The 13,272-nt window shown below is 31.2% G+C and overlaps 1 pseudogene; it reads right to left on the bottom strand.

The window, feature by feature from the left end:
• Positions 1-265: 265 nt before the first annotated feature.
• LOC134243016 (histone-lysine N-methyltransferase set-17-like) lies at positions 266-12,375 on the bottom strand (annotated as a pseudogene).
• Between the last annotated feature and the right edge of the window lie 897 nt (positions 12,376-13,272).

The raw sequence follows: 13,272 nt of genomic DNA, 5'->3' as shown, positions 1-13,272 counted from the left end.
GGAGAAAAGATCTTAGTGTAAGTTTCCTCACAAATATATCGAGACGCCATAATATAATGCACATTCTGTCTCTATGCTATCCATAGTGTTTTTAATCATTCGGATAAATCTGGATCTCTTCCGAGTTGTCGAATATACTAAATAAACTTGAGAAGACTCAAGACTATAATTACTAGTATTAATACTTTTTTTACACCATGCTCAATGAAATTATGAAGAAAATAATAGTTGCAAATGTTTATTTTTATCTAAAGAGAATGAAACATTATATAACAAAACACTCTTCTGGCTTTAAATAAAATGGAGAATCCTCACAAATAAAGGGAAGTTTTAGTCCGTCTTCTCCTGTATAGTACGTGTAGTTTCTCTCAGTCACACAGCGCCACCTACCATCGTTATGATAAGTCAAAAGGAGGCCAAGAATTGGGTCAACTTTCGTCTCAACCTCGTCGTTAGAATTCCAGTTCTGATACGTCACAGGTGTCCAATTATCAAAAATGAGTCTTATATTGCCGTCAAATGTCAAAACATTGGCACGAAATGCAAGTAAACCGTTGAGATGAACTTTTGCAGGTTGCACAAGAAAAATGTTTTCCAGAAAGACCTGTATCTTTGATACACTTCAGAAATATATTTACCAGATTTGATGTGAAGTGTTTTTATTATCTAAAAGTTTAAAATCAGACTTGTTGAAGGCAAAACATCTAACAAACTATTTATTACAGGTGATCAAACATAATCGGCATAATTTTTGGATGAAAGAATGCCTACTATATAATCAAACGCAAATTGAATAAATTTGAAAAAAAAAATATCGTAATTGTATTTTACAGCATTTGATAAAGATGATATGATGTTATGAATAAGTTGTTTAATTGTATACCCAGAATCCACAGCAAGTATTAAAAAAAATCGAATGACCATTTTGTATATGTAAAAGTTATGCTATAAGTAGATTGCTTGAATACCCGGATGTAAACAGTGAAAAAGTAGAAAAAACAGAGCTATTTTTGTGAAACAATGAGTCTATGTCAAATAGAGAGTAAGTGTGAAAATTGTAATTTTTTTTCTTATTTTAATTTTTAGCCATATATGGTGTATTTTTCAGTTTATGAAGAGTGTGTATGTTTTTTTTTTTAACTGAAATCTATTATAGATATCCAATTTGAATGACTGATATTTTTACTGAAATCAAAACAACAAATTATATAAAAAATAATGTACAATGATTTACATTTCTAGAAGTAAAACTTGACGATATAAATCACGTAGAGTTATTCTTCTTGTCATATAAAAGTATTTTTTTCTTTTCTGACATGAAAAGACATAAATTAATAATGCAAGCACAGAGAGGCTAAAAGCAATCACTTTATTTCTTTGAGTCCATAATCGTTATTAATTGAATAGAATTCCATGACTTAAATTAAGAAAAAAAATAATGTAATCTTGAGGCATTAGGAAAATAAGTAAACGTAAACATACGTATTCTTATTTTATAATTTTAGTATCAGTGAAAGGGGGGTAATAAGTACGCTATGTGCATAAAATATACCCATAAAACAGTATGTAGGTATACATGTATATAGTAATTAGGGTGGAACAATCGCTATAGGATTATATTTCTTTCATTAATTTCCCTATGCGGGTCAAAAAAGGATAATCAATTCGTGAAAATACGAGAGAGAGAGAGAGAGAGAGAGAGAGAGGATGACGATGATAATGTTTATAGCATCCCGTGTCGTATCCTTAATAATTTTGCTAAAAAGTATAAGAAAAAATTTATTTCATTTTTGACATACAACATTTTCTCATATATTATTAATATACTTAATTATTGGATAACTATTGATATATACCTTAGGAGAAAGTGTGCTCCCTAAGTGGTTATTTTTTAAAGGACATTTGCTTTTAATTTCTTAAACTTTATTTGACTTTTTCATAAACCGTGTCGTCAAACAATGATTGTAAACATTTATATTGCAATTAAAGAATCAATAATATGTGTACAATAGAAGTAGATTTTATATGTATTATGAAAAATCAATATTCATTATTTTGTATACAGTTGCAGATAATACGGGAGGAAAGAAAATGACAGATGATGCAATAAAATTATCATGAAAGATACAACAACGGAAAGTTAAATAATATACAATTATTACGTGTGAATAAAAAAAAATTACTTCAGTAAAATAAACATTTTATATTAATAAAACATTTACAAAGTACATTAACATGATTTTGCTCATGGGGTATTATTAACTTTTCTTATAAAAAGTATTATACTGCATTAAAAGGTTCGTCATTTTATGAATAAATGACCTTTTTATATTCAAATTCTATTAATCTTTTGCTGTTAATCAAAGAAGCGAAAAGTTTTGCTTGGGTGATATGACAAACTATATTTTTGTTTTATTTGTTCCTAGTTTAAATTACATTTCTGAATTATGTTTGCATATTTGTGGATTGTTATCTTCTTGAAGGTCCAATTAAGTAAGTATAACTACCGAAATTTCAAATCTCTTTCACCAAGTTTATAGGATGTATTTATAATAAAGTAAAATTAAATTCTATTATTTTTTTTATTTACAAATGCTTCAACAGAGAGGAAAAATAGCAGAAACTAAACAGAACAAAATAAAAAGGGATGGGATCAAAAGTCAGGAAGCTAATTTTTTATGAATAACATTTTGATTTTTTTCCTTTGCCATTCATACGCAAAGAGTTATTTAATTTTAAATTGTGTTTTTGTGAAATCTTTTTTTTTTCAGATGTGCTAAATCATGTACTGGCTTTGATGGACGTCAAATCTATTCTGCTTAATTTAAATTAGCTGACCTTTTGAGAATTCTCCTTCGAACCGTAGGCGCATCAATTTACACGCATGTTATATCATATTTATCTGACTTTTACGTTCAAATCTTATTCGATTAGAATCAATGAAAATGTAATGAATTTTTTTTTCCCGTCAACACCAATCTTAATTGATAAGTCATTCAATATAATGGAAGAAGGGTGCCAGTTTTTATTTTTCAGGGAGGGGGGGGGGTTGAGGCAGTTGGAATTAAAATTTGTTTAATGAAATGTTATTGCATCTTCCCTACTATCTTTATGAAAAAAAGATGCCACATACCGTGTATATATAATGTTGAACTCGCAAGAAGTCTAATATGCATGTATTTCATTGCATGGCGTAACAGGAGCATTTACTAACATTACAAAATACTTCCCTGATAGATTTTTTTTTTTGGAAAATAAGAAGACATATTCTTTAAATTCTTATGAGGAAAGTATTTAAAGGTAGTGCATCTTTATGCTTATCTAAAAATATATTTTTGATAAGTCAATACATCTCAAACATATCCCCAAACTCCCTTGAACTCTAAACTGTCATTCATTGCGTGATAAAATAAAATAATATTGCATTCTACTTACTAATACGATAACGTTTATCTTATGTTTCAAATTGAACTTACATCAATTTGTCACAATTAATGAAATCTATACATTATATTTTTTTACGGTGTGACGCTTTTGGCGAGCGCAGCTTTGTAATTTAACAATTTAAATAAACCTTTAAACAAGTGGAACAAGTCGAATTATAATCAAAGACAAAAATCTAATGCGGATATAATGGAGACTTAAATGTAATTAATAAAGATTCAACAAAAAAGACATATCCTGTTAATATATTTTTGTAGATCCTTAATAAACCTCAAGGGAATAGAAACAAGAAGAAGTTATTATGAAAAAAAAAGAAGTAGAAGTTCATAAAATTTAATTCACTCTAAAATAATACAATGTAAATATTTACTAATTTATTTTTGAGATCTGACAGATATCAAGATGTTATAATGTTGAAACTTGTAGCTCTAATACGTAACTTTGCACAATTAATTTGCATATGTCCTGAACTCGCCGAACTTCAAACAAATAATGGGAATTTTTTTTTAAATTTTAAACCAATCTCCTGATAAGTGAAGGAAACCCTGGTCCTGTTATTAAACTAGTTAAATTTTAAATATACATACTTTTATTTTTACATACTTTTACTTTTGCAATTGGATATGATAGATAGATGAATTGTATGGAGATAACGAACAATATTCAAGCTCAAAATTCCATTAACCAAACAGAGCATCAAAAACACGGACCTCTGAAAATTCATAGATCGGGAGCCATTTAGGAATGATCATCTTCTGCCGACCGTACAAACCGATCCTTTCCTCTTTGTGATGATCTGGAAATTATGGGATAATCCGTCGTCAATTAGTGTGTAAATAATGGACTAATACGAATTGGTATGCTCGCTCCTCCATGGCACTTGATCCCACCTCTGAAGTTTTGGAGGTCCTTGTTTGCTCTGCTCTTATTTTGTATATTGTTTAATGGACTTTGAGATTAAATGCTGTTCGTTATCTCTATATCCTTCTTTTAACGAGGGATGTTCGCTCGTCATGGACATCTGGGTACAACTATAGTGTTTTAGATATTAACATATGTTCTGCTCCTGATGGTAGAATTTAAATTCATTTGGTGCTTGAGTTAGAAAATTTAACATATCATTCCCTACTTGGAATTAAAAAAAGATAAATATTTATTTCCAAAAAAAAAGATTTAATCGTGGAAAATGTTAAAATACTTAATTAGAAGTAAGATCGAATGTCAGTGATTCTCAAAGGATAGGAATATCGACGAGCTTCGAAAATTTGAGAAATAATAAAACAAAGGAGTAAACTTAAAAAGTGACACAAGAACCTGAGTTAAAGCTTTCTGACATGGAAGAGTATGCTTACATAGCTTCTTATTTACATAATTATATTTTAATAAAAGATGAACACGTTATGTGTCCATTCCTTTTACCGATTTCACTGAAATGGTTTGCATGTATCTTCATATTATTCTTTGTTGTGTTTATTTGATGTAAATATTTAAAGATGATGAAGCAAGATGATTGTATTTTGTGTTCTGTCGCAAAAGAAAAAAAAAATATCCCGTTTGGGGAAAAAGTCACCATGCTAAATAAAAAGCAAAATAGATTACTCATAGAATATTTGTAGATATAAAGAAAATAATGTCTTCAAACAATTGATTGTACAAAGGAAGTTATAGATACAGAAAACAGACAATGACAAACCTCAATGTCTATGTACAAACTGACCTATAAAAGTCCACCAATCATACATTTATTTTGATGATGATACAAGAAAACATTGGTCACGTGATTATTGGCTTAAGGGTGATTTTTTTCAGCATTTTACGTCGTAAATGGGTCTATTACAAGTCAACTGCAAATCCAGTATTTAATTACAGTGAAGGAAAACTATTGTTTACTTTATCAATTTGAGTATTGTTGGACCTTAATCTATTTAAATAAATACATTTTCGTTGAATTTTCTTTGATTTGCGCCAATCGCCAAAAAGTCAGTGGTTCGTTACGAATGTCAACATGTCCTGATCATTTTCATAGAAAACCCCGACTGAGTGGTTTTGTAAAATTTACAAATTGTGAACATCATCTAAGAATTTCAGAAGCCTAGGGAATATATTGGATAATTTGAATAATATGTATTTATGTCAGGGCCACCTTAATCAGCCAAAGGAAACTTGAAGGTCACAAACACCTCAGTACCAGTGAAACTACATACCCACATCAGATGTCATGTCATGTGATACACACGTTACTTATATACGTCTGAAGATTTTTACAAGTTTGAACTTAAATTAAATGCCAGGTCTGCTGACCAAGCGAAGTTTGTTTTTATTCTGTTTCTTGATAAGGTCTCCTTTCCAGTCGTAAAACCTTATTGTAATTCTACTGTTTATTAAGATCTTCCGTTTCCAACGTTAGATCTTATAGTGCATGATTCTACAGTTTCTTTTCTTATTGAAGTCTTCCGTTTCAGACCGTACGTTGGCTGTTCAATAAATCATGTCATCGGTACTCGGGAAGAAACCAAAAAGAAAAACTTTGATTTAGTCTTGATGATTTTACTTAAATATTCTCCTTTAAATAAAATACCCGTCCATGATATTTTTATTCAATTCAAAATTGTTTCTAGAAGTCAGAACAATTTTCCGTATGACCCTTTGTCAAAGGTTGAAAGATCTGGCGAATAAAGTAGGTATGACAAAACATTAACTTTCTGTTTAACCCAAAACTCCGTTACTCTCCATAGCTTGCAGGTTTGGACGCTGTCATGAAGAAATTCAATCCATGGGTTCAAATCTCATTATCTGTTTGAATTTCAGACATAGGTGGATAAGTTTATTTTTGATTTAATAGTATACATGTATTGATTGTCAGTAAAAACCTTCCTCCTATAAGATATACAGTTTTTATGTACAAAAGATAACCAAAGTACATTAAGTTGATTTTGCTGATGGAGATATTTACTTTTCTTACAAAAAGTTTTATACTGTGTTAGTAGTCTCGTCATTTAGTCAGTGCTAATTCATTTCCCCACTTACCGATAAATCAGGGAAACATCACAAACAAACAGACAGACGGATCGACCCCCACAGCAGAATATATTTAATGTACTGTCTGTCTTTGTGTACATGCTATTCATAGTTTATTTAAAACATGAGGATGAACCTAGATCTCTTCCGAGGAGACGAATATACGATCCGAGGATAAATCTAGCTGACTTCCGAGGAGACGAATATACCTTAACTTAAGAATACTCCATTGAATGATTTAGAACTTTATACACCACTGTTAATGAAATCATATAACAAAAGATAATGGTTACAAATGTTTATTTTAATTAAAAGAGAATGAATCATTATGTAACAGAATACTCTTCATGCTCCAAATTAAATGGAGAATCCTCACAAATAAAGGGACGTTTTAGTCCGTCTTCTCCTGTATAGTACGTGTAGTTTCTCAGTCACCCAGCGCCACCTGCTGTCGTTATGATAAGTCAAAAGGAGGCCAAAGATTGGGTCAATTGCTGTCTCGCCCTCATCGTTAGGATTCCAGTTCTGATACGTCACAGGTTTCCAGCTATCAAAAATAAGTCTTTCATTGTTGTCAAATGTCAAAACATTGGCACGAAATGCAAAAGAACCGTTGAGATCAACTTCTACAAAAAAGGACAAGAAAAAAATTATATTATACTCAAAAACCTATATTTTACTTTTATGAATAAGGATTAATAGTATCTTGTCTAGAATGTTTGTTTGAAACACCGCCTATACGTCATGACTTGATGCTTAACATCCTGTGGCTCTAAAAATTGATAAAATTTGATCTGTTGTATACATATTAAAAAGACATTGAAAGGGAGCGTATCCTTTTTTGCGTGGTAGCATATGTAAAAATAGAAAATTTTCTAATGAGCATAATAAAACGAAGGCAAATCTACAATTCAATTTAAAGAACAAAGGAAAATAAGTGCCTTTGGTAGTGTTCGAGTCCAAGAATACTTGTTTGGATGAAATTAATAATTTACAATTTTGATACACTAAGAAAATATGCTTTCCAGATCCAATGTGAAGTTTGTTTTCTTCATTTCAAAAATTTAAAATCAGATTTGTAGAACGCTAAAAAATATCTCACTATCTATCAAAGGTGTTTGAATATAGTCTGCATTATTTTTTGATGAAAGAGTATCTATTTGTATTCAAAGGCAAGTTAGAGAAACTTGAAAAAAAATATTGTATTCATTTCATTTAAATAAAAGCATGTTATGAATAAATTGTTTTATTACCCAGGCTTACCCCTTGAAACCTCCCAAGGAACAACAGCATGTAATAAAAAAAATTAATGACTACATTGTATACAGGTGTCTCATTACATCGCGGTACTTAAATCTTTTGCATAAAAAAGTGTAATTTGATTTTTTTTTTAATTTAACTTTCATCAAATGATATTGATAAAGCAAACTATGGCCTACTTTTTAGTATCAAATTATTTCCCAAGCTTGCATCGTCTTAGTTGTAGTCTATTTTTAACTCCTAAACTAGAGAGTCTCATAGTATCGCGGTTATGGGAAAACGTGGAAACTTGAGATTGACATGGCCTTCAATTCTTATTTTTTTTATTTTACCATGTAATTTTACGTAAGAAAATAAACAATTATACAAACTAAAGACTTTCTAAACATGAACTTTATATATGGATTTTACTAGGTTATAAACTCAGCGGGCTAAAAATAATAAAAACGGAGATTGATTTCTGTAAAATTATGTTTTATTTGAAATTTTTTTTCCGACGCGTTTTCCATACTTTTTAATCATCACAAAAATTTACATTGAGATGACAGACTGATATTTTTTCAACAAAAAGCATATGAGCTATGTATCTGATTTTTTGGAATATACCGCGATACAATGAAACCCGCGATATAATGAGAATCGAGTATATATGGTAAAATTACTTGATAAGTAGATTGTTTACATACCCGAATGAAAACAGTTAACTATAAAATGTATTAGCTAGATGTACTATATTGTTCAATTACCCGGATGTATGCGGTTTACGCCTAAAAACCTCCCATATCCATCCCCATACCAGACCGGAAGCTCTTCATCCGGTTCTACGCCACGTGACGTCATATAGAAGATAATGCCCTCGCACGTGATAGGGATGACATTTTCCTGTTGATATTTGGCGGGAGAATTAACGAATCGTAACCAGTTACTACAGGCCGGATCTTCTGCCTCTATGTTGTAAGTACCATCGGTCCCCTGCTTATCTACTTTTGAACACAATAAGATCCTAATTTTTAAGATTTAATTTTAGTTCGGAATATTTAATACAGTGTATATTCAATACTTTAACACAATCAGATCAATATTGATCAAAACTACTTTAAGGTAATGAATATTTAGGGATTAAAAGAATCTAAAAAATAATAAAGCATTGTGAGAGTGTTGCATTAGACGGGAGACGAAAGGATAGGGACAGCTAAACGGACGGATAAACAGGCCGACAGGCAGGGGACGAAAGGATAGGGACAGCTAGACGGACGGATAAACAGGCCGACAGGCGGGGGACGAAAACAGTGGAAACCTTTTGTCCATCATGTTTCACCGACAGAAGACTAGGAATATGTAACTTAAATATGTAACTTCATTTTTGTTTTTATTTTGTTTGATTCTCTGTATGATTTTACCTGCCATGAATAAAAATCCTCCTTCTTGTCTACAGTGTGAATAAGTCCTTCATAAACACCGAGGATCGTGAACTTCGGAACAAAGGTCTCCGCTCATGCGCCCATCCCCGCTCCCGGAAGTGACGAAGATTTAATGGTGAATCCTGGAGGCGGGGTCAGATTTGCTCTCTGGTGTGGCAGAGAGGACCTAGAGGAATCTTACATGTACAAGATAATATCAAGAAAACGAAACAGAGGTCAAGAACACATATTTTTTTTGTATAATCTTAACTGCTTTCTTGGTTAACTTAACTACTAGTATAGCAATCAGATATCTGCAATGTCAGTGAAATTATACTATATTTGCTATACTCCTATTTCGTATTATTATATGAATCTTGAATACTGTTCGTTTTCTCCATATGTTTCACTGAATGAAAACTAAATGGTAGAGGTCTAGCATTAAGGATGCTCTAAATACTGCACATTAAAGAGTTCTGTATACAACCTCTCAGTGTATTTTTGTGTTATGTGTTGTATTGCCTGCGTAAATATATTTAACGAGGCCGAGTGTATTTAAAGTGCGCATGACTTGGCGCAGGTTATTTATTTCATGCAATAATTTGTGCGACAATACACCTTAGCCAAATATTTTAATTTAACTACAAAATAAACATTATCTAAAACCCTAACTGGTCCAAAAGGGTGATTTTTCCAATAATAATAAGGAAAAAATGCTGATATGGCTTTAACGACGTCAACATTTTCCGATTTTGTAATTAATGCATGACACTGAAGAATGACGTTTGTATATTCAAGACGTCCATGGATATTATACTTAAACTTGTTGACAGGTCATCCAAAGAAACATACAAGGAATCCAAAAGTTGCTATTTTTACCGTAAAAATTATGCACCAATGATTCATCTGCACTGATATGTATTTATACCGTAATGTATTTATACCGTAAAGTGGCAAATTTAGAGGTATTGGACTTTGAAAAAATAAACTTAGTAATTAATTCCTAGACCAATAGAGATGGTCAATTTTTTTTCCAAATTTCACAATTTGGTGACTTTTAACTACATCTTCTATCTATTTGAATGAAAAAGAAATAACTAGGGCAGAAATACAAAAATATGGAAAAAAGTTATTTGGCGCTTTTCCAATATTTTCCCATAGGGTTCAATAGTAAAAATAAACATTTGAGATGACCCTTAAAGAAATCGGGACGGTAGGCATTTTATTTTTTTAGTCTTAAAACAATAAATATAACAGTAAACAATTTCAAAATCCCTGAGTCAGAAATAATAAGACTCGCTCTCGTTAAAATATTATATGTTTGGCGTTTGTGAAATGTAACTTGAAAAATCTAAACAATGCAATTTTTATTTTACTGTACATTCCTTAACATTAGGGATGTGTTTATATTTAGAACTTTTTACACCATGCTTAATAAAATCTGCACAAGCTGGAAAGAGAAAAAATGAATTTAGAATATTGTCCTTACATTGCAAGCATAGTATTTTACCATGATATAAAATGTACTCCAAACTTCAGGTTTTTTTTTTACAATATAGAGAATACGTATTTTTTAAAACAATTGAATCTTTTTTTTTGTGTTTAAGAGAGGTTCAAAGTGTCAATCCATAAAAGCACTTACAGATAAAGTGTGTATTAGCTTATGAATAATTATCATTCTATAAGAGACAGATTTTATATTTGAACCTCTAACATAAGTGAAGGGGTTTATATATGTATATCTGATGTATCAATTTAAAAGAAATGCCTTTTTGCTTATGCATTCCTTATATGAGAAATAAGCTTTAAGTCTGAAATACAAGTAGTTATATGAAAAATATACTTTATATTTTATAGATGTAAAAATGTTCGATCCGATCTCTTTCATATCAGGAAATTCAGATTTACTACCATCATTCAGTTTAAAATGTTTAAACTTTCCAAAAACTTCATACTCAAGTTCGCACCAGATCCCGAGAAAAAGAAATTAGCAGGTCAAAAAAATTATTGTCGTATGACATAAATGAAAATAAAAATTATTAAAATTTAATAAGTAAAATAATTAATTTTTAGCCTGAAGAAATTCATTTCATCATGTTTTCAAATGTGGAAAAATTAGCAACTGCAATCATTTTTTCCCGAATAAACAATTTTTTTTGGTTGTTGTTGTTGTTTATATCTGGTATAGCTGTTTTTTTTAAAACGCAAGGTGCAGGCGGGCGCTTGATATCGAAAAAATAACTTGGAGTGCCTAAGTCTTTATTTGAGAGGAAGGCTTCTTGATTCATTGCAAGAATGTTTTTTTCTAGTATCTGATCTATCTTTGTCTCTATGTAAACTTTACTTTTTTAGAATTTTTCGATTAAAATCTATTTTTTGATTAAATCATTCATAGACTAACAAAATTTACAATTTTACTTGATTCAAGAAAAGAACACCCAAAAACATATCCATGTAAGAGTTATTTTTCTTATCTGGGGGTTATTAAACCATAATACTTACAGTTTTTGTCAGCCTCAATGTCTCATTCCTTCTGAGCAATCTTATAGAGTTTCTGTTAATGTAATAGAGTTCTTGTTCATGTAGTAGAGTTCCTGTAAGAATAATAGAGTTACTGTTAATATAATAGAGTTCCTGTTTAGATAATAGAGTTCCTGTTAATGTCAGAAGTTCCAGTTAATGTGGTAGAGTTCCTGTAAATGTTATAAAGCTCTTGTTAATGTAATAGAGTTCCTGTAAATGTTATAGAGTTCTTGTAAATCTAAAAGAGCTCCTGTTAATATGATAGAGTTCCTGTTACTTTAATGAGTTCCTGTTAATGTAATGAGTTCCTGTTAATGACATAGAGTCCCTGATAATGTTAAACAGTTCTTGTTAATGTAAAAGAGTTCCCGTTATTGTAATAGACTTACTGTTAATGTGATAGAGGTGCTGTTTATGTTACAGCATGATGTAGGTAAGGTCTGTCAGAGGGTTGTAGCAGAGATCCATACAGCTTTTGATTTACGTTCACTTTTTCTTACTCAGAGAGCTACAGTTCTGCAGCTAGCTATTCAGAACAAAAGCTTTTCCAAGGATTTAATGATAAACACGTTCCCCTTAAATATTTCAAGTCATGATTTTCCCTTGAAATATTTCTCTCTCTCTCTCTCTCTCTCTCTCTCTCTCTCTCTCTCTCTCTCTCTCTCTCTCTCATACTAATTCTCTTTCTTGATATATGTTGAAAAAGTCCATCTCTGAAACAAAAAAAAAACTATTTCATTTCCAGTATATATGTTGCTATTGGTAATTACTGAGCAATTTTCCTTTAATATATTTTTAGATTCGTATGAGTTTCTTCTTTTTTTTGGGGGGGGGTGTTTCAATCTAAAATCAAATATTCTAGTGTTTTACTTGAGATTTAGAGTATGTTTAGGGTTTTTCGATATTCGGTGTCAAATTACGATTCATCAATATTTAGATTATACAAATTTATAAACACTTATATATGTACATTGTACATTGTACATAATGGTCAATATGATCTTAGATTTACAGCACAATTCAATATGGACGTTGGTTCTTTGTGGAAAGAGAAACACCAGCCACTCACATTGACAAATCCTGGGAAGCATCTCAAAACCTCTGATCCAAAAATCCCAGGGGAACATATTTCAAAGGTTCCAAATCAATGGCGATCAAAACTGTCAAATGATATAAATAATATGAGGCATATATGTCTTATAACAGATAATACATCATTCGTAAAGGTGTTTCCAACCTCACAATTTACGTTTTCAAATTATATAAATTTTCATGTACAACAATTCACATCAACGAGCCTCTGTCAATATGCTGAAATATCTATGATAACATTTAAGGAATATGACTTATTTTAATCTATGGTATACACTATACATAGGCGTCGGAACCGGGGGCTTGGGGGTGTAGCCCCCCCCCCCCCCCCCTCCAACTTTTTTTTGCAAAATTACTTAAAATAGAAATTTTATAGGCATTGAAAATTGGGATATTCCTTTTTTGTTGGTATACCCCCCTTTTCGAATAGCCCCCCCCACACACACACACATACCCCCCTTTTCGAATAGCCCCCCCCCCCCCCCCACACACACACACACACTTGCAATTTGCAATTTCCTTCCGACGCCAATGC

This window comes from Saccostrea cucullata, unplaced genomic scaffold, assembly GCF_032062105.1.
Source record: "Saccostrea cucullata isolate Sc308-1 unplaced genomic scaffold, CSIRO_AGI_Scuc_v1 ctg2282, whole genome shotgun sequence".
NCBI classification, from domain to species: domain Eukaryota; kingdom Metazoa; phylum Mollusca; class Bivalvia; order Ostreida; family Ostreidae; genus Saccostrea; species Saccostrea cuccullata.
The sequence above is the reverse complement of the archived record's forward strand: the minus strand, read 5'-3'. Positions and strand labels throughout refer to the sequence as shown.